Source organism: Eubalaena glacialis, chromosome 7 (genome assembly GCF_028564815.1).
Source record: "Eubalaena glacialis isolate mEubGla1 chromosome 7, mEubGla1.1.hap2.+ XY, whole genome shotgun sequence".
Classification (NCBI taxonomy): Eukaryota; Metazoa; Chordata; class Mammalia; order Artiodactyla; family Balaenidae; genus Eubalaena; species Eubalaena glacialis.
This window is the reverse complement of record NC_083722.1, coordinates 109,857,344-109,884,950: the sequence shown is the minus strand read 5'-3', so window position 1 is coordinate 109,884,950 and position 27,607 is coordinate 109,857,344. Positions and strand designations below refer to the sequence as shown.

The 27,607-nt window shown below is 38.9% G+C and overlaps 1 long non-coding RNA gene across 2 annotated transcripts in view; it reads left to right on the top strand.

Moving 5' to 3' along the window:
* LOC133094856 (uncharacterized) overlaps positions 1-27,607 on the top strand; it is an 85,580-nt gene that overhangs the window by 42,804 nt on the left and 15,169 nt on the right. For both annotated transcript variants that reach the window (XR_009701518.1, XR_009701517.1), the window contains exons 2-3: positions 10,639-10,718; positions 26,904-27,028. This is a non-coding gene — a long non-coding RNA (uncharacterized LOC133094856). The remainder of the gene's footprint in view (positions 1-10,638; positions 10,719-26,903; positions 27,029-27,607) is intronic.

Here is a 27,607-nt window from a genome sequence, read left to right as displayed (position 1 = left end):
TTACGGATAGCAACTTATCTTCATTCACCTATAAAGACTCCACCTTTTTACTCCTCTCCTTTTATTTTTGATGTCACAATTTACCTCTTTTTATGCTGTGAATTTTTAAAATTATAATAACTGTAATTATTTTCAGTGTTCTTTTTCTTTAAACTTTATACTATAATTAAGTGGTTAACACAGTATTCTAATAGAGTTACTTTTTCTAATACTAAGTGTCTATTTTTCACCTTAACCAGCATGTTGTTTACATTCATATGTTTTGTGTCACTAATTAATGTCTTTTCACATTGTTTTGAAGAGCTCCTTTTAACATTTCTTGCAAGGCAGGTGTAGAGGTGGTGAACTCCCACAGCTTTTGTTTGTCTGGAAACCCTTTATTTCTCCTTCATATCTGAAGGATAACTTTGTGAGACGAAGAATTACTGATGGCAATTTTTATCTTTCAACATTTTGAATTTGTCATTGCATTTTCTTGTGAACTGTAGAGCTTCTGCTGAGAAATTTGCTGATAGCCTCATGAGGGTTCCCTTGTAGGTTACTTTCTTTTTTCCCCTGGCTGCCTTTAAGATTCTTTATTTACCATTGATTTTTGACAGTTATACTATGTTATATTATATCTTGGAGAAGATCTTTCTACATTGAGGTAATAGGATAGTCTGTTGGTTTTGTGGACTTGTATGTTCCAGGTGGGGAAATTCTCAGCTATTATTTCTTTTATATATATATATATATATATATTTTAAAATATTTATTTATTTATTTTTAAAAATTTCTTTAGGTAAACTCTCTGCCCCCTTCTCCCTATCTTCTCCTTTGGTACACCAGTTATTCTTATGTTTTCTTTTCTGATTGAAACTGATAGTGCTCATAAAATGTCTTCACTTTTTAAAAATCTTAGTTCTCTCTCCTCTTCCAACCGAGTCATTTCTAAATTCCTATAAGTCACTTATTTTTTCTTCCATCTGTTCTGCATTACCTATGGTATCTAATGTATGCATCGTCTCAATCACTGAATTCTTCAGCTCCAGAATTTCTGCTTGGTTCCTTTTTTAAAATTTCAGTCTCTTTAGTAGAGAACGCCTCTGCTCATTGATTTTATTCCTGAGTTTATTGAATTCCTTTCTGAGTTTGCTTGTAGCTCAGTGAATTTCTTCATAATAGCTATTTTGAATTCTTTATCAGTTTGATTGCAGTACTCCATGCCTTTGAATTCAATGGTTGGAGAATTATCATTTTCTTTTTTGATGATGTATTACCCTGATTCTTCATAGTGTTTGAGGATATGCACCTCTGCTTTCACATTCGAAGTAGCAAACACTCTCCTTAGTCAAGGATTTGGGCTTTTTTGGCTGTTACAGGTCAACAGGCTGGCAATTAGAAACATTTCTTTTGTATTTCAGAAGGTGGCACTATAGCTCAAGTTTTTGGTTTCTCTTACTGGCTCTGGCTTTCAGAGCAGTACTCCTGAGCATGCAAAAAGAGGTGGCAGCAGAGTGAAAGGAGGTGTGGCCTCAGCACCTGGGGCTGTGGGTGCCCTGGCTCTATTGGGGGATCGAAGGGGAGACTCCAGAGGTTCATAGGCGGACCTCCTGCTGAAATCCTGGAGCAGACAGCAGGAAATGGCATTCCTTCAATGCGCTTTGATATTTTCGTCTTCCTCCTTCCCTCTCCTCTCACTCCCCCACCCCCATCCCTGTCACAGAGGTCTATCCTCAGCAATCCAGGTGCTGCTGTAGAGAAACGGGTCCCTTCAGCTGCAGCGTGTTCAGTCGGGCAGTGAGTCACTCACCGCTCTTGCATCCCACTTCTCTGCCAGGGAGGTCACGGCTGTCCCCGTTACCAGCAAAAAGCGCAGTACCTCACAGTGTCACCCTGGGGAGGGGGACCTGCTTGGTGAGTTCCTCTGTCTTCTCTTCCTCCAAACTCATCTCTATCCTGCTCTGGTGGCACACCACTTTCTCCCATCGGGTTGGATGGACCTCCACAGATTCTCCATCTCCCATGAATGGTGCCCTGTGTTACACTCTCCAGGTTTCCCTTTTCCTGGTGTGAAAAGTGGGTGTGGGGCAGGCTCACCAACTCCCGTGGACCCACAGCCCCACTGAAGGCCTGTCTGCCGTGCTGGATGCACAGGTGGTAGAAACTCCTGGATGTCCTGGCGTAATGTGCAGAGGCACTTTGGTTTGGTTATGGACATCCAGTTAGTTGTAAAGCGGGGGGAGAGAAAAAAAGGAAAAACTCACACTGCCAAGACGCTGTTTTTCCTCCACAGCAGTTCCTTTTACCAGGTACATCTAGTCCAGCTATCAAAGAAAAATTACATGGCATATCAAAACATAATTTGAAGGGACAAATCAAGCATCAGAAGCATACATGGCAGAGATGTTGGAGTTAGATTGGGAATTTAAAACAACTATGACTAATATGCTAAGGGCTCTAGTGGATAAAGTAGACAATATGTAAGAACAGATGGGCAATGGAAGCAATAGATGTCAATTATATCCTGTTGATTGAGTATTGATGGGTTTAACTGTGTCCTAACTGATTTTCTGCCTGCTGGATCTGTCTACTTCTGATAAGGGGGTGTTGAAGTCTCCAACTATTATGCAGGATTCATCTGTTTCTCCTTGCAGCCCTACCAGTTTTTGCTGCATGTAACTTGATGCTCCATTTTTAGGTACATGGCGTTAAGAATTGTTGAGACTTCTTGGAGAAATGATCCCTTTATCATCATGTAATGCCTTCTTTATCCCTGATAACTTTCCTTGCTTTGAAGTCTGCTCTTTTTGAAATTAATATAGCTACTCCGGCTTTCTTTTGATTAGTGTTAGCATGGTATGTTTTTCTCCATCCATTTACTTTTTTAAAAAAATAAGTTTATTTATTTATTTTCAGCTGTGTTGGGTCTTCGTTGCTGTGCGTGGGCCTTCTCTAGTTGCGGTGAGCATGGGCTACTCTTTATTGCGGTGTGCGGGCTTCTCATTGTGGTGGCTTCTCTTGTGGGCTCTAGGCGCATAGGCTTCAGTAGTTGTGGCGCACGAGCTTAGTTGCTCCGCGGCACGTGGGATCTTCCCGGACCAGGCTCGAACCCTTGTCCCCTGCATTGGCAGGCGGATTCTCAACCACTGCACCACCAGGGAAGTCCCCATCCATTTACTTTTAATCTATATGTGTCTCTGTAATTAAAGTAGGTTTCTTGTCAACAACATGTAATTGGGTTTTGTTTTTTTGATCCAATCACTGTCGTTTAACTGGTGTATTCAGACTATTAACATTCAAAGTGATTATTGATACTGTTGGATTAATATCTCCTGTATTTGTTACTGTTTTCTATTTGTTGCCCTTGTTCTTTGTTTCTATTTTTGTCTTCCACACTTTTTCTGCCTTTTTTTGGTTTTCATTGAGCATTTTATATGATTCTATTTTCTCTCCTTTTTTAGCATATCAGTTACACTTCTTTACTTTTTTAGTGGTTGCCCTAGAGTTTGCAATATACATTTACAACTAATCCAAGTCTACCTTTTTTTATTGAGGTATAATTGCCATATAACATAATATTAGTTTCAGGTATACAACTTAATGATTTGTTATTTGTATCTATTGTGAAATGATTACCACAATAAGTCTAGTTAACGTCCATCACCCCACATAGTTATAAAAGTTTTTTCTTTTGATGAGAACTTCTAAGACCTACTGTCTTAGCAGCTTTCAAATATGCAGCACAGTATTATTAGCTAGAGTCACCATGCTGTACCTCACATCCCCAGGACCTGTTTACCTTCAAACTGTAAGTCTGTCCCTTTTGACCCCTTCAAGCATTTTGCCCCCCCTCCACCCCCTGCCTCTGGCAACCACCAATCTGTTTGCCGTATCTATGTGCTCGCATTTGTTTTTTTGTTTTTGTTTTAGATTCCACATATAAGTGACATCATACGGTGTTTGTCTTTCTCTGTCTGACTTATTTCACTTCGCATAAAGCCCTCAAAGTCCATCCACGTAGTCAAAAATGGCAGCATTTCCTTCTTTTTTATGGATGAATAATATATATATATAATATATGTTATATATATCTATAATACATATAATATATATAGATTATAGATATATATGACATTTATTTATCCATTCATCCGTGACTGGACACTTAGGTTGTTTCCATGTCTTGGCTATTGTAAACAATGCTGCAATGAACATGGAGATGCAAATACCTTTTTAAGTTAGTGTTTTCATTTCCTTCAGATAAATACCCAGAAGAGTAATTGCTAGATCATACAGTAGTTCTACTTTTAATTTTTTGAGGAACCTCTATACTGTTTCCATAGTGGCTGTACCAGTTTACCTTCCCACCAACAGTGCACAAAGGTTCCCTTTACTCCACATCCTTGCCAACGTTTGTTATTTCTTGTCTTTTTGATAATAGCCATTTTAGTAAGTGTGAGGTGATATCCCATGGTGGTTTTGATTTACATTTCCTAGATGATTAGTGATGTTGAGCATCTTTTCATGTACCTATTGGCCATATGTATGTCTTCTTTGGAAAAATGTCTATTCAAATCTTCTGCCCATTTTTTAATTGGATTGTTTGCTTTTTTTTTTTTTGCTGTTGAGTTGTATGAGTTCTTTATATATTTTGTGTATTAACCCCTTATCAGATATATGATTTGCAAATATCTTCTCTCAGTCCATAGGTTGCCTCTTCATTATGTTGATGGTTTCCTTTGCTGTGCGGAAGCTTTTTACTTTGATATAGTCCCACTTGTTTATTTTTGCTTTTGTTGCTTTTGGTGTCATGTCTAAAAAATCACCAAGACCAATGTCAGGTAGCTTACCACTATGTTTTCTTCTAGGAGTTTTATTGTTCAGGTCTAATGTTCAAGTCTTCAGTCCATTTTGAGTTGATTTTTGTGTGTGGTGTAAGGTAGTGGTCCAGTTTCATCCTTTTGCATGTGGCTGTCCAGTTTCGCAACACCATTTTGAAGAAACTATCCTTTTTCCAGTGTAAATTCTTGGCTCCTTTGTTGTAAATTAATTGACAACATATGCATGAGTTTATTTCTGAGCTCTATATTCTGTTCCATTGAGCTATGTGTCTATTTTTAATGACAAAACCAGACTGTTTTGGTTACTATAGCTTTGTAATATAGTTTGAAATCAGAAAACATGATGTCTCCATCTTTGTTTTTTCTCAAGATTGCTTTGGCTATTTGGAATGTTTTGTGGTTCCATACAGTTTGTAGGATTTTTTTTTTGTTCTATTTCTGTGGAAAATACCATTGGAATTTTGATAGGGATTGCATTGAATATGTAGACTGCTTTGGGTAATATGGACGTTTTAGCAATATAATTCTTCCAACTTAAGATCACACAATATCTTTCCATTTATTTGTGTCTTCAGTTTCTTTCATCAATGTCTTGTAATTTTCAGTGTGCAGATCTTTCACCTCCTTAGTTAAATTTATTTCTAGGTATTTTCTGCTTTTTGATGTAATTGTAAGTGGAATTGTTTTCATAATTTCTCTTTCTAATAGTTTGTTGTTAGTGTATAGAAACACAACTGATTTTTGTATAATGGTTTTGTGTCCTACAACTTTACTGAATTCATTTATTAGTTCTAACAGTATTTTGGTGGAGTCTTTAGGGTTTTCTATACATAATATATTGTCATCTACAAATAGGGACAGTTCCACTACTTCCCTTTTCATTTGGATGCCTTTTATTTCTTTTTCTTGCCTACTTGCTTTGGCAAGGATTTCCAATACTATGTGGAACAAAAGTGGTGACTGGGCATCCTTGTCTGTTCCTGATATAGAGGAATAGCTTTCAGCTTTTTACCATTTTGTATGATTTTAGCTGTGGGCTTGTCATATATGGGCTTTATTATGTTCAGGTATATTCCCTCTATACTCACTTTGTTGAGAGTTGTTATTACAAATGTATGTTGAATCTAGCTTTCTTTTCATTAGTATTTGAATGGTATATCTTTTTCCATCCTTTCACTATATATATATGTGTATATATATATATATATACACACATACATATATATATAATTTTATTTGAAGTCAGTTTCTTGTAGACAACATTATTTGGATCATGATTGTTTTATTCTGACAATCTGTTTTTAAATGGTGTTTTTAGACAATTGATATTTATTGTAATTAATGATATGGTAGGGTTTATGTTTTTTCATTTGTTTTTTGTTTGTTTGTTCCTCTTACTTCTTGTTCCTCTTGTTTCCTCTGTCCTGTCTTCTTTTGTGTTATTTCTACATTTTTTTCATATTCCATATTGATTTATCTACTGCTGTCTTTGACTATATTTTCATAGTTGTTCTTGTAGATTTTCTAGAGATTATAATATACATAGTTGAGTTTTCAGAGTCTATTTAAAATCAGTATTTTACCACTTTAAGTGGAATGTAGAAAACTTATCACTGTATAGGTCACTTTACCTTCTCTCCTTATGTTGTAGTTGTCTTCAGTCTTACATCCATGTACATGGAAAAACCTATCAGATAATGCTATAATTTTTGCTTTTCCCCATCAAACATGTTTTGAAAAATTCTAGAGAAGAATAGTCTATTAAGTTTACCAATATGTATCATTTCTGAATCTTTTTTTCTTCTTTCTTGATGTTCCAAATATTCTTTTGATATCATTTCCCTTCTTTCTGAAGAACTCCCTTTAGCAATTCTTTTAGACTCAGCCTGGTGACAATGAAGTCTCTTAGTTTTCCTTCATATGAGAATGTCTTTATTTCATCTTCATTTCCAAAAAATGTTTTGCCAGAATTAAAATTCTGGATTGCGAGGTTTTTCCCCAACACTTTATAAATGTGGTTCCAATTTCTTCTGAGCCTCATGGTTTCGGATTACAAACGTACTGTAATTTGAATATTGTTTCCCCTACACAAAATGCATCATTTTCTTCTGACTGACTTCAGAATATTTTCTTTGCCTTTAGTTTTCAGCAGTTTGTTTGTTAAGTATTTGTGAGTGAATAATCTTGGGTTTATCCTTTGTGGGATTCACTGAGCTTTCTGAATTGGTGGTTGCTAGAGTTGAGGGTGGGGGTGGGCAAAATTGGTGAAGGGAGTCAAAACGTACAAATTTCCAGTTATAAAATAAATAAATCCAGGGGGTGTAATGTCGAGCATGGTGACTATAGTTAATAATATTGTATTACATATTTGAAAGTTGCTAAGAGAGTAGATCTTAGAATCACAAGAAAAAAATGTGAAACTATTATGGTGATGGATGTTAAGTAAACTTACTGTGGTGATAATTTCACAGTATATACATATATCGAATCATTATGTTGTATACCTGAAACTAACATAATGTTATATGTCAATTATGTCTCAATAAAAAATAAAGTCTATTAATAAAATAAATAAAGCAGGTTCAGGGGAATTCCCAGCTCGGCCACACACAACTCGGACCAGCTCTCGCCCAGTGAACACAGGTGACTTTGTATAGAGCCTTGGTTACCTGCACAAACTCCACCTTCTTTTTAGTTTCCCTTTGAGGTCTTGGTGGCCCTTTCCAATCAGCAGGTCAACCAAGTCCATTTTTACAATTTCCACTCTCTTTATAAGGATCAGTGAACAGAAGGCCTCAGGGAGGGAACAGTTCTTTAAGTCCCCATGGATTTTGATACACTCTTCCACTGAACAAGAGGGACTTCTTAACTCACACTTCCATAACTGGTGATTTCTTAAACAGCAAAGAAAATTTGCTTCAAAATGATTTTACTCCTTCCTTTTGAGAAGATGATCTGATGGTTTGTTAAATAATCCATCTCACTTCCATTGCATTATGTATAAAATGAGAATACTTTTGCTTACCTGACAAAGCTTTTGTGGGAATTCCACAAAATAATTCATGTAAAGAGGTCAGCTGGTACACATTAAATATTTAAAATAAATTGTGCTTAATATTATTATGAAACATAGGGTGGCTGAGCAGAGTAGGAGAAGTAGCTATTCAGTGTTTCTAATGACATAACCCTTCTTCCTGGGGGACACCTTTTCAGGGGCTTGGCTGTGGCTGACACTAAGCTACCAGAAGAAGGATAGAGGCCTGTGGGTCGACTCTGGCCCATTCAATTCCACTTTGTCCTCAAAATGGTGTTAATCAAGAGTGGGCACTTGGCAAGGGCTAGTCATTAGCTTCCCTTAAATTTCTAGCCAAAGTTAACAGGTAAGGCACTCTCTAATGCTATGACTGCGCTGGTAGGGAGAGAGTCTCGGGTGACCGGCATCCAGTGTCTGCACATCTCTGGGCTAAGCTGGAGTCTCCAGGAGCTGGCAGAATTATCTCAAAGAACAGAGTTGGCTGATGTGGTTTCCATAATGGTTTTTCTCTTTAATAATGAAAATATAACAGCTAATTACTATAATCAATCTCCTGTATCTTCTGGAAGAAGATAAAACAATTAAAGGTCTAGCTAAAGCCTTAATTGGATCAAGCTAAACCCCTTCAGCAAGAATGCTTCATGGTGGCTGTGTATGCCTCACACGAGGAATCCACGTGGCATCTGGCTGCCCCACACTCTGGGGCTAGGATTGCTCTGCTGGGTGGTAGCAGCCAGAGCTGTTCACTCCCTTTGCAGCTGGCCATGTGCCTTGTGATGCCTGAGGGCCGTGGTTCTCCAGTTTCCCATCCACATTTCAGCTGGAGGTTTTGGCCCCATTTGAGCCCCTAACTTGAATAACTCTTTCTTTAGAGATTGCCAAGTGGTTATAGATGGCACTGATTTTTAAGAGCTTTTCCTTGATAGCAATGACTGTTTGGTTATCCTGAAGTACATTTCACTCTGAAAAGGTAACATAAATATCTAATACTTTCCGTTACTTATTAATTTTAAATATAAAGAGCTGGTGTAATAGTCACATGTAATTATGGTCAGTTAATTTCCTTTCTTTCATGTCTTTTTATGGAAATTATTTTAATATGGACCTCAGAAAATATATATTCAATGTTGATTCATTATATTCATTTTCCTTATGCTCTTCAGATTTCCCCAGATTAGGTCTGTGGGAGCCCCTTTCATCCGTCTCCATGTCCACCTGAGACAATCCCATTAGTCTTTGAATGCTGGCTTTCTTTCCTTTTGGCACAGGATGTCCCAGTTCAATCTGTGTATTTCCTGCTCAAAACCAGGGAATTTAGAAATCAAAACCTGGCTGTGAGTTCTGTTCACTGATGCTGGGGTGCCATTGCTTTTAGCTAGTTTCAGTAGACAGAGCTAAGAAATAGATATAATATATATTTTTGAAACATATATGTTTTAGGTGTGCAGCATTACAACTCCACACATGTATACACTACAGCGTGATCACCACCACAAGTCTAATTGCCATCCGTCACCACACAGTTGACCCCTTCACCCGTTTCACCAACCCCACCCCCCTTCTCCTCTGTCCTCTGCATCTGTGAGTTTTTGTTTTATTTTGTTTGTTGGTTTGTTTTGTCTTTTTAGATTCCACATATAAGTGAAATTGAAACCATGGGTTAAATCCATTTCACCTGCCTTCACTAATCAAGGTCCTATTAAGACTTGCATGTCCTCCAAGCACGTAGATCTTTGCCCGAGTTGTTTCCTTGAAACTTGCAGTCAGTTGCAGCTAGTTCGAGCTGAGCTGGTTAAGACTGGATAAAACCACCGACCCTTCAGCTCAGCCTGCCTGAGTGTCCTCTAGGTGACCTTTTGAACCTACAGAGGCCTGTAGCTTAGCTATACCTGCGAAGAACCATGGTTATCACAGCTGTTTCCAATCACCTTTCCCCACGCTCCCCACACCCCCCATGCCTCAGACCCCCCTGCTTCTTTGTTATCCCATAAGTACCCCGAGCCCCTTGACTTCCCGGGAGGTCGATTTGAGATTTGTTCTCCTTGATTGGCTGCTTTGCAAATAAACACTCTCTTTGCAAACCTTGGTGTCTCAGCATTTTGACTTGCTATGCATTGGGCAAACAAACCTAGTTAGGTAACAAAATTATATGGTATTTGTCTTTCTCCGTCTGACTTATTTCATTTAGCATAATACCTTCAAGGTCCATCTATGTTGTTGCAAATGGTAGGATTTCATTCTTTTTATGGCTGATTAGTATTTCATTATATATATGTATACCAAACAAATATATATATATATATACATATATACACCAAATATATATTACCAAAGAAATCTTGAGAAAAGTACATTTTTAAAATGTATTTCCGTTCACATATAACATTGCATGGCTTTTAGACTTCATTGTATTTTAGACCCAGCCCCATCAATTTTGGATCAATGTGAGGGGACTTAGTTTCCATGATTGGCACCTCATAAAAAACCCAGGCTCATTTGGCCTTGGAAATTGAGAACTACACACAAAAAAGTTTTCATCCAGATGTTGCTTGTTTACCATTTTCTGAGAATGAAAGAAGTGTTTTTCTTTTACTTTGGGGACTCCCTCTTTCCCTATGACATGACAGGTACTGTCAGATTTTAGATGCGACAGCAAAATTACTGGTCTATGGAGAGATGAGCTAAAGGGGTCTTTCCATATAAGCACACGTGGTAGCCTCACCTCAAATACACTGACTCACTGCAGAGATCCAGCTGAATAAATGTCTCTTGATTTTTCAGACTCGAAAAATCTGAGTGGAAGAGGAAGTGGAGGAGGCATCCTAAATTCTGACTTTCACTGAATCAGAACCAGGACACAGGTATTTATCTCTAAATGCACTACAGAACGTCTTTGAACTTTCATAGCATTATTATTTAGTGAATCTTATCTTACATGAGTGATTCTTCTTGAATAAAGACTCACATAAGTAAAACTATTTCAAAAAGCCAGGAATTCCTAGGCTTACATTTATTTCTATGACTTAAAACTTTTCATATCCTGTTTTGGTAATTCACAAGCTCAGAGATAAATCTGAATACTAAAAATTCTATTAATATAATCTGATTTTTAGAATTTCAAATAAAATGTGTAGTATGTATTTACAAGAAACTGACATTGCATTCTTGTAAAATGTTCTTGGCTAATCTATATCAGAATGACTTCGTCTTCCTTCTCACTACCACATATTCTTTGAAACTTAGGCACATTTTATGCTTTTTAAAACATTCTAGGATGTAAAGAGACAACTAAAATAGTAGAATAAATTTAAATTTGTGATAAAATAAAACATGGTACTTTTCATGGTTCAGCATAGGGATATTATCATAGACAACCACAGGGGCCCATTTATCTGACTACAATTTACGTCTCCTTATGTTGAGGAATTTTTTTCCTTGATATCTGACATATATCTGGAATCACCATCTTCTCCCAGCTGATATGTTAACCTTAGAGTTATTCTTTACTAACTCATAATCATGGAGGAGAGGATGTAGAATTTAATTCCAGATATTATTTTTAAATATTTCATTACATTAAATTTATTAAAGCCTCTAGACGAAGATAAGAAATTTCTTTGTTGTAGTCTCACTGAATTTTCTGTAATAAATAAGAAAAGTTCATAATAATTTAGAGAAGCATATTTTATCTTTTGATCAATAATAGGTTATCTTCTAAAGGATTTTTCACTGCTCCTTCCTCCCAAATTTCAAGTGATGATGTTCTCATTGAGAACTTTCTTCCCAAAATATTGGCCAAGTAGAATTTTAATCCAGTCATTGAATTATCACGAATTTCAAATTTGGGGTGTATAAATAAGGTAAACTAAGAGTATTCTCCATTAAGTGATTTTAAAGGAGAAGGATATGATTCAGTAGTCCCACTCATAAGGGGGTGGGGGAAGATATGTTCCAAGACCCCCGGTGGATGCCTCAAACCATGGATAGTACTGAACCCTATATATACAAACATAACTATGATAAAGTTTAACTTATAAATTAGACATAGTAAGAGAGTATCCGATTTGCCAGCATCACTGCTCTTGCACTTTGGGGCCATTGTTTAGTAAAATAAGGGTTACTGGAACACAAGCACTGCCATACCGTGGATCTGATAATGGAGACCACTAAGTGACCGGCATGGATGTGCTAGACAAAGGGACGATCCTGGGCAGGAGGGAGTGGGACGGTGTTTGGGAAAATCTGCAGTACCATTTCCCTCCTCCTACTTGTTCACAAGCCACATATAAATGCCTTCGGGTAGTAAATTTTGCAGAAGCAAGAATGAATGTTAGCTCCACCTTTCATTGGATTCAGCGTTATTTGTTTAACCCAAAGGCATCTCACTTTTCTTGTGTAAAAATGTAAGATATATTCCATAAAAGAGTTTGACAGACAAATGTAAAATGTAAAAATATATTCCATAAAAGAGTTTGACAGACAAAGGAAAGCATCTTTGTCTTCCTACAAACATAAGCATCTTTCTCCTCGGTCCCATGGCATTTGTCTATCCTGCAGAAGGGACTCTCAGCCTCCCTTGACTGTGCAGGTGTTTCTCGCCATGGTGTTGGCAGTGGTTTCGTGAGCATTACGTCAAGGACACAGACTCAGTAGCTCTGGTGTCCCTTAGAAATGTATATGTATTGACAAAATCAGAGCTACAATAGATCTTTAGAATCATTTATTCCATCATTCTTACTATTCACATGGAGGTTCTGAGGGAAATATGAGCACTTTTGTGGTGGGATAAAGATCAAAAATTTTAAGGCGTAGATTATATTAAAGAGATTGAGTAAAATGCCTAAATTCAGGTCAGTCAGTGGTCCTTCAGTGTGATTGTTAACCTGTAGCACAGAACTCTGGATAAATATTACAGATCGATTAAAGGAAACTTGAAGGTGTGGGTTCCTCCTCCTCACCAGCTCAGTGTCTCTCAGGCCTCGGTGGGTATCTGAGAGACGTCATAGGTGAAAAATGCCCGGCATCATCCACACGGCGGAAGCATTCTGTCTAATCCACAGGTCTGAGAACAGACGAGAACATAAAATGCGGCATTTCTTACTACCGATCATTGAGAAGGAGACCCTGTCAGGCATCTCCCTATTTCCCTGGAATGGGTTGTGAATGTGGGAAACACCAGAGCTATCTCCTGGGGACACTGGAAAATAAAAGAAGATAGAATACTGCCAGCATCCAAGGGTGAAAGTCTGTCAAGGAGGCCAGTGCTGTCCTTTCTTCTCTCAGCGATGAAATCCTCCATACACGCCATTCGCTCTCTCAAGCTGACGTTAGGTGGCAATAAATAATAAATCAATAACGAGCACTTTTTAGTGTGTCATATGTCAGGCATTTTCTAAATGCTGTTCATAGATTGACTTAGTCATTCCTCCAACAATGCTGTGCTGGAGGTACTGCTGTTATCCCCCTTCTACTCAGGTTGTTAACTGAGATCAAAGTAGTTAAGTGAGTGATAGTGCTCCCCCAGCTAGTGAGGGGCGGACTCTGGGTTTAAACAAAGGCTGTGTGGGTCCAGGGTGCAAACTACGAATCCCTCACGGTTCTGCTTGTCCCTAAATAAACCACAAGATGGTCCTTTTGGGATTGTCTAACCAGAAGATTCTTGTTTCCCCTTGTCCAAAATTTACATCACCAGGCTTTAGTGAACAATTGTTATGTAAGCAGCAGTGCTCCAAATGCTGTGGATCCAAAGACGCATAAGACAGCATCTCTGCCCTTGAGGAGCCTGCAGGGGAGATAGAAAAGTAAACCAAAGCTCCCCATTAAATAGGGTAGGCTGTGCCCTAAAGGCAGGTACTGCAGTCTCACAGAGAAGCTGTGATGTGAGCGCCACGACGAGGTGGACAGGAGATACAAAAACCTGATTTCCTTGCAGGAGTGAGCAATGAGTTGAAACTTCAGTGTTGAATAAGAGGATGTCATATTTATACAGAATTGTTTTGGTAATCGTTACTTTTTGGTAAAGAGTAATGATTGTAGAGGTTGAAAAGGGTGATGTGATGATTGGAAGCATGTCGACGGCAATGCTGCTGTTGTCAGAATCTCTTGTTTCTCTTTCCAGAAATACATTATTTGCTTTAACATTTCCATGAAGATGAACAAACATTCCAATTATATTGCTATAAAAAAAATGCCTTTTATCCCCAAGCTGGCATTGGGATCTCAGCAAACACCTTTCTTCTTTTCCCCCACATTTCACCTAGCTCACTGACGTGACTGGCACCCACTTGGCTGTGGTACCTACAGTGATGCTCCTCACCATGGGGTTCTTGGTGTCTCTGGACATTTGGGGGCACAGGACATTCAGACTGACTTCAACTGTAAGGCGCTTGTCTTCCTTAGCAAGGCACTGAGGGGCCTCTCCATTTGTACCGCCTGCCGCTAGAGTGCTTCAGGCCACCACCGTCAGCCCCAGCAGCTCCTGGTTGGCTAACTTCCAGCTTAAATCTCCCAATCCCATCCTGGGTTTATTTCTCTTCTTTTGGGTCCTAAGCGTGTCCATCTGTAGCAACCTGCTCCTCTACGACAGGCCACGCCCAGTGAGACCTGGGTCAACGTCTGTTCTTCACTGAGCACTGCTCCTTTTTGCCTGAGCTGCACCCACAGGGGCCCATTTTTCACACTCCTGTTATTCAGAGATGTCTTCTTCGTGGGGTTCATGGTCCTGTCAAAAGGATACATGTGATTTTCCGGTACGGACATAAGTGGCAGTCCCAGCATCTTCACAGCAAAAGCCTTTCTCCAAGAAGCTCCCCAGGAAAAAGGGCTACTCAGACGATTCTGCTGCCTTCGAGTTCTTTTGTGATCATATACTGTGTGGACTTCATCATTTTGTTTTCCGTAGGCGTGATGTGGACAGATGACCCAATCCTGGTCTGTATCCGGATGCTTGTGACCAATGGCTATGGCACAGTCAGTCCTTTGCTAATCAGTACTGAGAAACAAATATTAAAAATTATGCAAAAACACAAGGGGGAAGGAAGGTCAGTGTTTAACAAAACAGCCATAGAAATATCTTGGGGAAAGACTGTTTCCGCTCTCATTAGAAACCATTTTATGTTTCACAGAATCTTCTCTCTGAAAAACAGTTGATTAATGTGGGATTATACATCTTCTGTCATGACAAAGTAGTCTTGAGATAGATGATAGATAGATCAACCTAGGAAGTACACTGAGGATAATTTTCCCTATATCTGCATCAGTAGGATTCATTTATATGTTTATGAATTTCTTGGCTTTCCATTTCTTTTTGCATCTCAGACCTTTATTCTGGTATTATTTTCCTTCTTCCTGAATTATATTCCTTGAAAATTCTTTTAGTGAAGTTCTATTCAAGGTACATTGTTCCTTTTTGTCTAAAAATATCATCATGTTGTACTTTTTCTTGAAACATATCTTCTTGAAAGATATTCCATGTGGACTGATATTTTCTCTCAACACTTTGAAGAAATTATTATTGGTTTTTGGCCCTCGTTGTTGATATTGAGAATTATGTAGTTATTCTGGATATTGTCCTCTTTAGGAAAATTCCCTCCACTCCTGGCTAGTTTTAATTTCTTACATTAGTGTTAAGTATTCTGTATTTTCACTGAAATGTATCTACACATGGATAGTCTTTCTGCATCCATCTTGATATATAATGTGTCCTGTTAAGCCTCAATTCACATAAATTATCCTTTATCCAATCCACATCAAGTTCTATGTCTTTATCTCTTCAAATACTTGTTCTCCTTTCTCCCACTCACTACTTGTGAAACTCCAATTCAGTATTTGTTAACCTTTATTATTTTATTCTCTATATCTCATCATCTTTTTTATATTTTCCATCTCTTTATTCTCTAAACTGCATCCTGAATAAGTTAGTCTAATATTCTAATTCACTAATTCTCTCTTCAGCTGTGTGCAAACTGCTATTTCATACATCCACTTAATAGTGTATTACATTTATTTTATTTTTTTTCTTTCTAATAGTGTCAGTTGTTTTTTAAAAAATCTGCTGGGTAATAGTTTATAATTACATATTTTGTTCATATTTTATTAACTTTTGTATGTCTTTAAACATTTAAAAATATTTTCTCTACCTATTAGCCAATAGCTGATACCCATGGAAGTATAATTCCACTTTAGTTTCTGATGGCTGCTTTTAGCATTTTCTAATTTTGTATCATGGGTTGCTGTTGGCAAATTTTAATACGTAGGGAAACTGAACATCCTGGGTGAGAAGTTTTTATCCAGAGGGGATTTGGATTTTCTTCCTCCTATTATATGGCACAAATCTGGGGAATTTTCAGATTGATGTTTTGTTTAGATTTTTCTGGACTCTATGCGTGGGATACATTTGAGCTCCGAACCAACATGGAAGCAAGATTTTGTTCCCCTGAAGAAGCCAAGGAAGTAGCAGAGAAATTTCACTGGTAACTTCCTTTGCCAGATTTTTCTAACTCATAATTTTTGCCCGGGACATTGGTCCTCATGAGCACTGGCTCTGTGTGGAATCCTTGACCCTCTCTCTCCCTGTGTGGATTCGTGACATTGTCTCCTGTCCCTGCATAGCTGTGGAGATCCGTGTTTCCCGGTTCATCAGTAAACAGCCCAAGGGGGACCCTGATCCCAGGTTCAGCTCCCTCTTCCTTCTACCCCCAGGGATTTCCCATGCTATTTCGTAAACTCAGTTACGCATTTTAAAGGTCGCTTTATACGTGGCTTGTAACATATTTGTAATGGGAAGTTTTTCTGTGTCTCTAGTCGGCTTTATTACCAGAAGAACCACTACTGTGTATATGAGGGAAAAACTCTTTAGACTAATACATTATGTTAGGCCATAGTGTCTCCTGAGAAATACTGATTTTGTGATGTCCATAAAATGCTTCAAAATAAATTCCAAGGGATCCCTGCTTCCTTTTTTACCTTTAAATTTGGGAAACTGGTATGTTAAATTATCATTGTTATTATTATTATTATTATAGTAAATAGAATTAACCTTTTAAAAACCACCATTTAGCTTATTTTTAAAATGGGAGTTTGTTTATTCATATATTTGAAGCCCCTGTGTATCTTTCTTTGAATGTATTGAACCAAAAACAAAAACAAACAAACAAAAAACTTCTCCCATATGAATGACTATCTTGGTTGTTATTATCATTTTCCTTACTTTTCTGTTTAAAGTTGTTGCCATACATGTATATGAATACGTCATTAAGATATTTTGCTAAGTTCACAGTTTATATATGTGGCATCATTCTATATCCATTTCTGGTGACTTGCTTCCTATGCTAAGCCTTCTGTTTTGAGAGTTATCCTTGTTGATATGTGAAGCTTAGTTCATCAGCACTTCATGGAATGACATCACATGAATACAACAAGATGTCTTTCTCCAACCCTCTGACTATGTGCATGTAACAAGACTCCTCTGAACATGACTTCAGATGTTTCCCGGTCACATGTGCAATATTTTCTCTAGGGTAAATACCACTGAGAGAATTTGCTTGTTCCTAAATTATGCCATTGTTGATTTATATTCACTTATGCTAAACTGTTTTCCAAATGGTTCTATAAATTTACCTCCTGCACCTTCCGTGTGTAAGCGTTTTCATTCTAGCTAAACTGTGATCAAAGTTTTTAAATTACTCCAATCTGGTGAGCTTGAAACTGTATGTTATTTTATTTTGGATTTTGTATTGCCTTGATTAGTAATGAAGATAAATATATTTTCAAATGCATATTAAACACACTCATTTCCTTTTCTCTGAATAGCCTGTTCATGTCTTTTGCCCAGTGGCAAAATTTTTCCTATCAGGTTGCTTGTAGTTTTATTATTAGAAGTCCATTATATATTCTGTATTTTAATCATTTGCCAATTATATACTACAAATATTTTCTCCCAGTTTGTAACTTGTTTTTTACCCTGTTTATGGTATCTTCTTTCAACTTGTAAACTTTTTATTACACAAAGTTTGAAATATAAACAAAACCAGAGAGAGTAGTATAATATCAGCTACGTACTCATTACCCTGCTTCAGTCATCAACTCAGGGCCAATCTTGTTTCATTTATACCCACTACTCCCCCCATGTTATGCTGAAACAAATCTCATTAATAATATCACTTCATCAGTAAGTTTCTATTCAGTATAGGAACTTCCCCTTTTAAACATAATCACAATATGATTATCACACCCCCAAATTTAACAGTAATTAGATATATTATCAAGTATCCAATGTTTGCATTTTCCAGGTTGTTTTTTTTTTCCAGTTTGTTTGAATCCAGTCCAAATAAAGTACATAACATTGTGCTTGATTTATTGATCTGCATTTTGAGAGGGTGTCCGTACATCCCAAGTACTCTGGGATAGTCCTGGTTTTCACCATTTTACTTTATTTCCTAGCACTATCTAAAGTGACCAAAGATTCTTTTTTTAAAAAATATTTCAGATATATTAACATTTTAATCAGGAAATTCAGTATTACATCAATGTTTACATATTGTATCATTAGTTTTCATTGCTCACATTTCAGTTTTTGATTAAAATTATAGAAACTACATAATTACCACATCATTAATACTATAATCAACATTTGATTATAATACTAGGCTAAAAAATAGTTGTGGAGGGACTTCCCTGGTGGTGCAGTGGTTAAGAATCCACCTGCCAATTGCAGGGGACACAGGTTCAATCCCTGGTCTGGGAAGATCCCACATGCCGTGGAGCAACTAGGTCCATGCACCACAACTACTGAGCCTGCACTTTAGAGCCCGCGTGCCACAACTACTGAAGCCCGCGTGCCTAGAGACCGTGCTCTGCACACTGCAAGGAAGAGTAGCCCCGCTCGCCGCAACTAGAGAAAGCCCACGTGCAGCAACAAAGACCCAACGCAGCCAAAAATAAAAAATAAATAAATAAATAAATTTATATTAAAAGAAATAGTCGTGGAGAAGACAGTTTTTAAGCTAGCTTAAACGTATATTCTTATTGGGTTTTTTGAGCTGCTAAATGAAAAAATACATATTTTATCACATGTTTTTAATATTGAATGTTTTAAATAAGAGTTTTTTGCAATTCAAATGATACCAATAGCCTAAACTTTACACAGTAAACTTCTCTTTTCCTATGAAGTTAACCTTATAAAAAATTTTATTGAAGTGTAGTTGATTTACAATGTTGTGCTAATTTCTGCTGTACAGCCAAGTGATTCAGTTATACGTATATATATTCTTTTTCATATTCTTTTCCATTATGGTTTATCACAGGATATTGAATATAGTTCCCTGTGCTATATATATATATATAATATATTAATATATTATATATTATATATTAAGTATATATATATCCTATATACAGTAGTTTGCGTCTGCTAATCCCAAACTCCCAATCCTTCGCTCTTCCGTCCCCTCTCCCCCTTGACAACCACAAGTCTGTTCTCTATGTCTGTGAGTCTGTTTCTGTTTCGTAGATAGGTTCATTTGTGTCCTATTTTAGATTCTACATATAAGTGATATCATGTGGTATTTGTCTTTCTCTTTCTGACTTACTTAGCTTAGTATGATAATCTCTAGGTCCATCCATGTTGCTGCAAATGGCATCATTTCATACTTTTTTTATGGCTGAGTAATATTCCATCATATATATGTACCATATCTTCTCTTTCCATTCATCTGTCGATGGACATTCAGGTTGTTTCCATGTCTTGGCTATTGTGAATAGTGCTGCTATGAACATAGGGATGCATGTATCTTTTCCAAGTATGGTTTTCTCCAGGTACGTGCCCAGGAGTGGAATTGCTGGATCATATGGTAGCTCTATTTTTAATTTTTTAAGGAAGCTCCATACTGTTTTCCATAGTTACTGCACCAATTTACATTCCCACCAACAGTATAGGGAGATTCCCTTTTCTCCACACTCTCTCCAACATTTGTTATTTGCAGACTTTTTTTTTTTTTTGGCCGTGCCGTGTGGTATATGGAATCTTAGTTCCCCAACCAGGGATCAAACCCATGCCCCTGCAGTGGAAGCGCAGAGTCTTAACCACTGGACCGCCAGGGAAGTCCCTGTAGACTTTTTAATGATGGCCATTCTGCCTGGTGTGAGGTGATACCTCGTTGTAGTTTTGATTTGCAGTTCTCTAATAATTAGTGATGATGAGCATCTTTTCATGTGCCTATTGGCCATCTGTATGTCTTCTTTGGAGAAATGTCTATTTAGGGCCAAAGAATTATTTTTGTATCATTAAGAATTCATAGATTTAAACATATTTAATGTGTGTAAAAATATACTGCAATCATTATCCTTACTGATAATCAAACTGTCCTGTCTTTGGCAGACAGGCGTCTATTTGTTTTGGTTCCCAAGTCTTGAACGTTGAACCTCATAGTGTTTGATAGCGCTGCATCCACACTTCCTCATGTCAGAGCTTCCAGGTCTGTCTTGTGCGTTTCCTGCCCAGACTTGAAGTCAGCCATTTCTCCAAAAAATCCCTGAGACCATTTAGAAAAAATTGTTTCTACAGACCACAATCTGGGTGCTAGAAAATTTATTACTATTGGGTTTGTAGTTATTTCTAGGCATTTTCTATGGAAAAACTTAAAATTATCTTATTAAAGAAAAATACATATGGGTTTACACTGATAATTAAAATTTAAATTGAGAACTAAGGGTTTTACTATACTTCATCAATTTTACATATTTATTCTATACACTTCATCAATTTTACATCTTTCTTTCTGATATTATACCCTCCTTTCTGGTTTTGTTTATTACAAATTTTCTATAATAAAGAGTTTAAAGTTGGAAAAAGACATCATAAACAGCGTAAAAAACAAGTTGCAAACTGGGAGATCTTTGTAGGACATATGGTTGGTAAAGGATTAATATTTCCAAAAATTTCCCAAATTTCTGATTCTCAAAAACACCACCATCATTTCTCATTTGCACTATCCCACATAATAATCTTATCCATTAACAGCACGACCTTGGACCGGTTACTTCATGAAGTTCAGAAAAGCAAGAAGGGAGTGTTCTACTTTTCTGGTTCTGCTATGAGAATCCAAGAAGTACAGCTGACCCTTGAACAACAGGGGTTTGAACTGGGTGGGTCCCATTATACGTGGATTTTTTTCATAAGTATTAATATATACTGTAGTACTACAGGATTCGATCCATGGTTGGTTGAATCCGCAGATGCTGAATGCTGATATGAAGGAACCGCCAGTATGGAGGGAGGGTGGACTATAAATTAGAGGCGGATTTTCAACTGCACAGAGAGCTGGCATCCCGAATCCCAGCGTTGTTCAAGGGTCAGTTGTACTCTTAGCTGTAGCTGTATGTCCAAGAAGCTCTGAGCCCCGTGACTCTACTTTGGATTATTTCTCTGGGCTACGTGGTTTGATCTGTACTCCTGTAGTTTGCAGAACCTGATAACTCAGTTATTCCTCTGTATTTCTTCCCTACTTCCCTACTCACTCTGAATATATGTTGTTTTCAGTCTTTCATGTTTTTTTCATTTATATAAGTATTTATCCAAAAATATTCTTGAGCCCTTAATATGTGCCAGCTGCTGAGGAAGGCTTTCAAGGACAAATTTGTTTTTTATTTTGTTTTTCATTTTTTAACAGCTTTATTGAGGCGTAATTGATAAACACAAAACTGTACATATTAAATACATATAGTTTGATGGTTTAGAATATGCATATATCTGTGGAACCAGGATAAATTTATGAGCAAATCACACATAGTCACTTCCCTCATAAAGGTTACAGCCCAATATGGGAGCCAGACATTAATAAAATAATCAAACAAATAACATAAAAGATAAGTTTGATGAATGCCATGAAGTAAAGATACACAATTTAACAGGCAGGTTATGTCAAGGGTGTTGTAGAAATCTTGAGTGAAAGCCTGTGAGGATTAGAGACATGTGTAGAAATGCAGAATGTGGTTTTGGACATCCCAGAAAGTGTGTGCCCACATAGACAGACATGGGGCCCAAATATAGATGATTTGAAGAGGGAACCGTAGGCTATGCCATTTTACAGAAGTTAAAAGTGAGTCAGAGTATAGTAGATACCTATAGGTGAAAGGTGTCTCAGTTTCCCACTGAGAAACAACCCCTTCCTCTCCCCAACTCCACGTAATTCTGTAGAGCTGACTCCACCACTGAATTCAAGATCTGTGCATCCTGGCTTTGAGGTACGCAGCTCCATGTGTTGAATACGATACAAGACTGTATGGCAGCATCCCAAGCCCACAGGGTTTTGGAAGTTCATGAATGGTTTTGCTGGCAGAAAAGCTGTGGGCGGGGAAGTCAAATCCATACTCAGAATGTCTATTCCAGTGGAGACACCATTGCCCTCCCCCATGACAGGAGAGGTTCGATACAGTCAACCTGTCACCACGGACTATTTCCACATCCAAGACTCAATCTCAACCCCTGTGGTTGGGAGATTGGGCACATGGCAGAGGTGATGCCAGATCAGCCTTGATGAGTGTTAAGATCATGATGCCGCCATGCCGAGCCCCGACCCCTGCTGCCCTGGCTGTTTTGTGTGTGGTCACGAACGTGAAGGAGGCTGGGAGAGCAGCTGAGTGACACCCACAGGACATGTCATCATGTCTGCTGATTCTGGAGAGTTCCTTCTGGTGCAGGTGCCTCTGGTGGGCATTTGTGTATGGCTATCTTCATATTCTACCTATTCCGTGAGGTTGACCCTCATACCCTCCCTAAGACCTCCTAGTCACCAATTTTCCAAGTCCGTTTTTTCCAAGACCTTGATCAACAAAGGCAAACTATTAGCCACTGCCCGTGAATCGTTGCAAATCTACCCTCAGGCCATCAAGGTGTCCAGCGAGGTGTACCACACAAGTTCTGTCCACCGGGAGTTGTACACCCTCTTCACCACTCTCTTTCAGAGGCCGTTCCTGTGTGAGGGTGTACAACTGATCACCTCCAGCTGGTGCTGCCAAACCATGAAAATCTTTCTATAAATCATGCTCTGGCTTTTTTCCTTTACTCTTAGCTGGTCATTGGGAACTCCCGAATGTACGTGTGAATTGAGGGAGAGAAGGTAAAGTGGTAGAGAAAGAACCATGATTGTCTGAGCTCCCAGCCCATCAAGTTTATTTGTGCCTTTCAAAAGGACTTGGGCCCAAACTTGTATGTGTCAAATCAACTGATATTTCTTTTACATGCAGTGTTGTGGTTCTGTGGATCCCATCGTACCCAGTTCATGACAAGAAGTTCAGTTTACTTGCTGTCCCTTGACCAGGTGTTTAGTCACTCCCAGTGTTCATAGGCAGCAGGGATAACTTTTAAAATGGAGAAAAGGGCTCAGCGGGGAAAGGCTCACTCCCTCTGGTCAGCACTCTCATTCCGGTGCATGGTCGGCCGCTGGAACCCACAGCAGTCTGTCTGCCACGGATGCCTCTCCTACAGCTGGCTCTGCGCAGGCAGCTCTTCCTGTTGCAGAGACCTTCCTGCCCCAAATCCCACTCCAAACTGGCCACCTCATGGATCACCTAGTAAATGGATGATGTCCCAAAGTGAGGTGTGTTGCCTTCAAGATCCTGAGAGGCCCCCCAAGATTGTGTCTCTTTCTCTGCCGTAGATGGTACAAAATGCAGCGTGTCCCTCTCTCTCAGGTGAACATCCCACATGCTCCAGACGTTGGGACTCTTAGACTCCGACCATTTGCCGCCGAACTGTTACAGGATTTACCTCCTGCCACCTAACTGTCTTAGTAAGACCCCCAGGGTGCTTCCTAATGCGGCTCCCTGCACCCCGTTAGCATGGTGCCCGGTACCCACGTGAGGACCTGGAGCCTGGAAAGATGAACTGGTCCCTCCAGGCTTCACGGTGAGAGAGAGGAGAATAATGGATTGCACAGGGTAGGTAGTAAAGGTGGTTGTTGGTACTGCCACAGAAACACAAACTATTTTTTATTTTATTATCAGTTGGAATGGAAAATAAAGCATCTGCCAGAAAAGAAAGCCTGTGCCAGGTACCCAGAATCATAGCTACAAATTGCATCAGTGCGTGACTGTACTTACGGTCACCTGTCATTCTGCATTCCCCACCGCCAAGCAGTCAAGCCGCCAGGGCCACAGCGATCACGCCTGTGGCTGCGAGGTTGGCCTGCCCCACTCTGCAGCGTCGACCGGTGAGGATGCAACAAGTCCGGATGGACGTTGTCCGGTCCCCACACGCCTCGTCCCATCGGACGACCTGGGCCTGGAGGGGCCTCATGACTCACCGCACTGCTGGTTTGTGCTGCCACCAGCTCAAAACTATAGCCAAGTAGTTGGCATACTTACAGGGAGGCTGAGAAGCTGACTCAGACTGCATGGATTTTTATTCTTGTTGAACATTTTTCCTTTAGAATTTGTTTTTTAATTTTCAATAAGGCTCTGAAGTGATAAGATTTCACATTGTTTGTATATTCGCAAATACTCTTGCACTTCCCCCCACCATAGTTTAATTGTATATGGATTCTACTGAGGGACCAACGATGATCCCTCTGCATTTTCAAGGTATTCTAAATTTATTTTCTGTCATCTAGTTTGCTGATGAGAAACCCACTGTCTTTTTTTTACTATTACTCATTTTCAGCAAATTCTCTTTCCCAGGTAGATATTTGAGGGTTTTTTCTTTATCCTTGACTTTATCTGTGGCTTCTCTACTTGTGTGCAATTTCTACCTGAGGACAAAGTCTTTCTTCCTTTCTGGGCAATCCTCAGCAATTGTCTCTGGATATTTCTCCCAATTATTTTTTCTCTACTCTGTTTTGGGTCCATATTAGACTTACTGAAATTGCCCAATTTATTTTCAATATCTAATAGTAGTTCTTTTTTAAAAGGTCTCTGTATATGACTGTGCTGCATTTTGGTTAAGCACCATCTTCAAGTTTATTCCCTTCTATTGCGACTGGTTTAAACTTTTAAAGAAACTTATTATAGGTTTGTTATAAAGGATATTATAAATGATATGAGTGAACAGCCAAAGAGGTGCATAGGGTCTAGAAGAGTCTTGAGCACAGAAGCTCTGGTCCCTAGGGAGTTGGGGTGCATCACCCTCCTGGCACATGGATGTGTTCACCAATCTGGAAGCCTCCCCAAACTCCACCATTTAGGAAATTTTATGAAGGTTCCATCATGTAGGAATGATTGATTAAAGCATTGGCCATTGGTCATATGACCAGTTTAAACCTATTCTCAACTTTTGAGGAATTTTTCGTTTTGATCTTTTTCTAAGTTTTCCATTTTTTTCATATCTACTTATTCTTGATTTATCTCTGCCTGCTTTTGTTCTTTCCTAGGAGAAAACATATTTTAAAAAAAAATAGCTTTGTTAAGGTATAATTGACATACCAGAAACTGCACACATTTAAAGCATGCAAATTGATGTTTTGACATATGTAAATATCCATGAAATTTCCCTTTAGAGGGAAAATCAGAAAATCAAATAAAATGTGCACATTCTACTGAGTAATCCTCTTTCTAGATCTGTTCCCCAGGGTAGGTGTCTGTGCACAGGGAGAATGTACAAGGTTGCTCCCACCAGCATTACTTTCAGTAGGTTAGAAATAAGTTAGAAACTACCTAAAGCCATCAAGAGAATAAATAAATATAATTTTTAAAGTAATGAAATAAGATATACTTATATCATGTTGTAAGAATGCCATACATTACTCAAAATGACCTAGCACTACATAAACTTCACAAATAATGTGAATGACAAGAGCTGGCTATAGAACATTGATTGTGTCTAGCATGTTACTATGTCAGATTTTTAAAAATTTAATATTGGTGACAGATGTGTTAAAAAATAGATTGGACAGGGACTTCCCTGGTGGCGCAGTGGTTAAGAATCCGCCTGCCAATGCAGGGGACACGGGTGCGAGCCCTGGTCCAGGAAGATCCCACATGCCGCGGAGCAACTAAGCCCGTGCGCCACAACTACTGAGCCTGCGCTCTAGAGCCTGCGAGCCACAACTATTGAGGCTGCGTGTCACAACTACTGAAGCCTAGAGCCCCTGCTCCACAACAAGAGCGGCCACCGCAATGAGAAGCCCGCGCACAGCGACGAAGAGTAGCCCCCGCTGGCTGCAACTAGAGAAAGCCCGCATGCAGCAATGAAGACCCAACGCAGCCAAAAATAAATAAATAAATAATTTATTTAAAAAAAATAGATTGGACAGTGTGCAGCCATGTTCATGGCAGCACCATTCACAGTAGTTGAAAGGTGGGAACAATGCAAGTGTCCACGTGACAACATGGATGAAGCTTGAGGACTTCATGCCAAGTGAAATAAGCCAAGAACAGAAAGACAAATACTCTGAGGGAGTATGAGGGATCCCACTCATACGAGGTCTCTAGAGGAGTCAAAGTTAGAGACACGGAGAGTAGGAGGTGGCGGGTGGTGAGCTGGTGTTTAATGGGGACAGGGTTTCAGTTTGGGAAGATGAAACAGTCCTGGAGATGAATAGTGGTGTCGGCTACACAGTGTGAATGTACGTAATGCCACAGACTTGAAATAGGTTAAAATGATAAATTTTATGTTATGTATATTTTACCACAATTTTTTTAAAAATCAGAAAAATATAGATTGGAAGGATAGACTAAATTATAAGTAACCTCTGGAAGATGCAGAGGACAGGAATGGGAACAAGAGGGATGTCAACTTGATCAGTATCCTTTTAAACCACTTCTCCCATCAGCCTTGAGTTGAAGCGTGGAGTGTTAATTACTGCCGAGCCTCACGCAGCCACCGTAGCCACCGTGTGGGACAGAGCAGCTGAGCTCTGAACCTCCACCGGCGTGAGGCAATGAGACGTGGTTAGACACTGTTGCTTAGCATATGCTTTTTAACGTTTTACTATGGAAAGTTCCACATGTGTAGGAAAGTACAATGATTCAGGTTCCAGCTCATAGGTGCCCCTACTCTGTCTTCTTCCTGCCCTGTTTGGATGAACTAAGTGCCCCCTTTCTCCACTCTTCAGGTGAGCAAAGTCTGTCTGCTTATCACACGGACAGGTGCTTTCCAGAAGCTTCCCAGGCCCAGTGGATCCTGAAAGTTACTGGTGAAACTATCCAGACACGCATGACTCTTCTTTGCTTCTTCCAGGTGAGTGAGGAAACTTTTACATACAGTCTCTACTTTCTAGTCGTTTAAGACACTATGGGTTACTAAAAATATTATTACTAAGTTAATATCTGTGCTGTCACAGAACTTCCTGAGGACTTAAAATTCAGCATCCTGCTAAGAAGCCTGGCTGGTGTACTTGCCTGCGTCACACAATAACAAAACTGACACAAAACACTGGGGAGCTGGCACTTCCAAGGCAGAGTGATATTGAGCTGCCGTTCTCTAGAAACCATCACCTCGGCATGTCTCTTTCTCTTGAGCCTGTTGAAGGTTTATTGCTTATAAAAATACATGGCAGTTCAGAAATGAACCATCCAACCCCCACCCACCCTCTTATCACCATGGTGTTTTCCCTCTGAAAAGCGGAAAGGATGGAATCTTTCCTCTAACCAAGTGGACTGGGGCAGAGACAGTTTCGTCCAGACACGGCTGGAAGAAAATGGTCTGCCCTGAGATCCAGAGCCATTGTGCAAACACTCCTCCTGCTTGCTTGCTTGCTTTTTAAAAAAAATTTTTTAAATTTTTATTTTTATTATTTATTTTATTTTATTATTATTT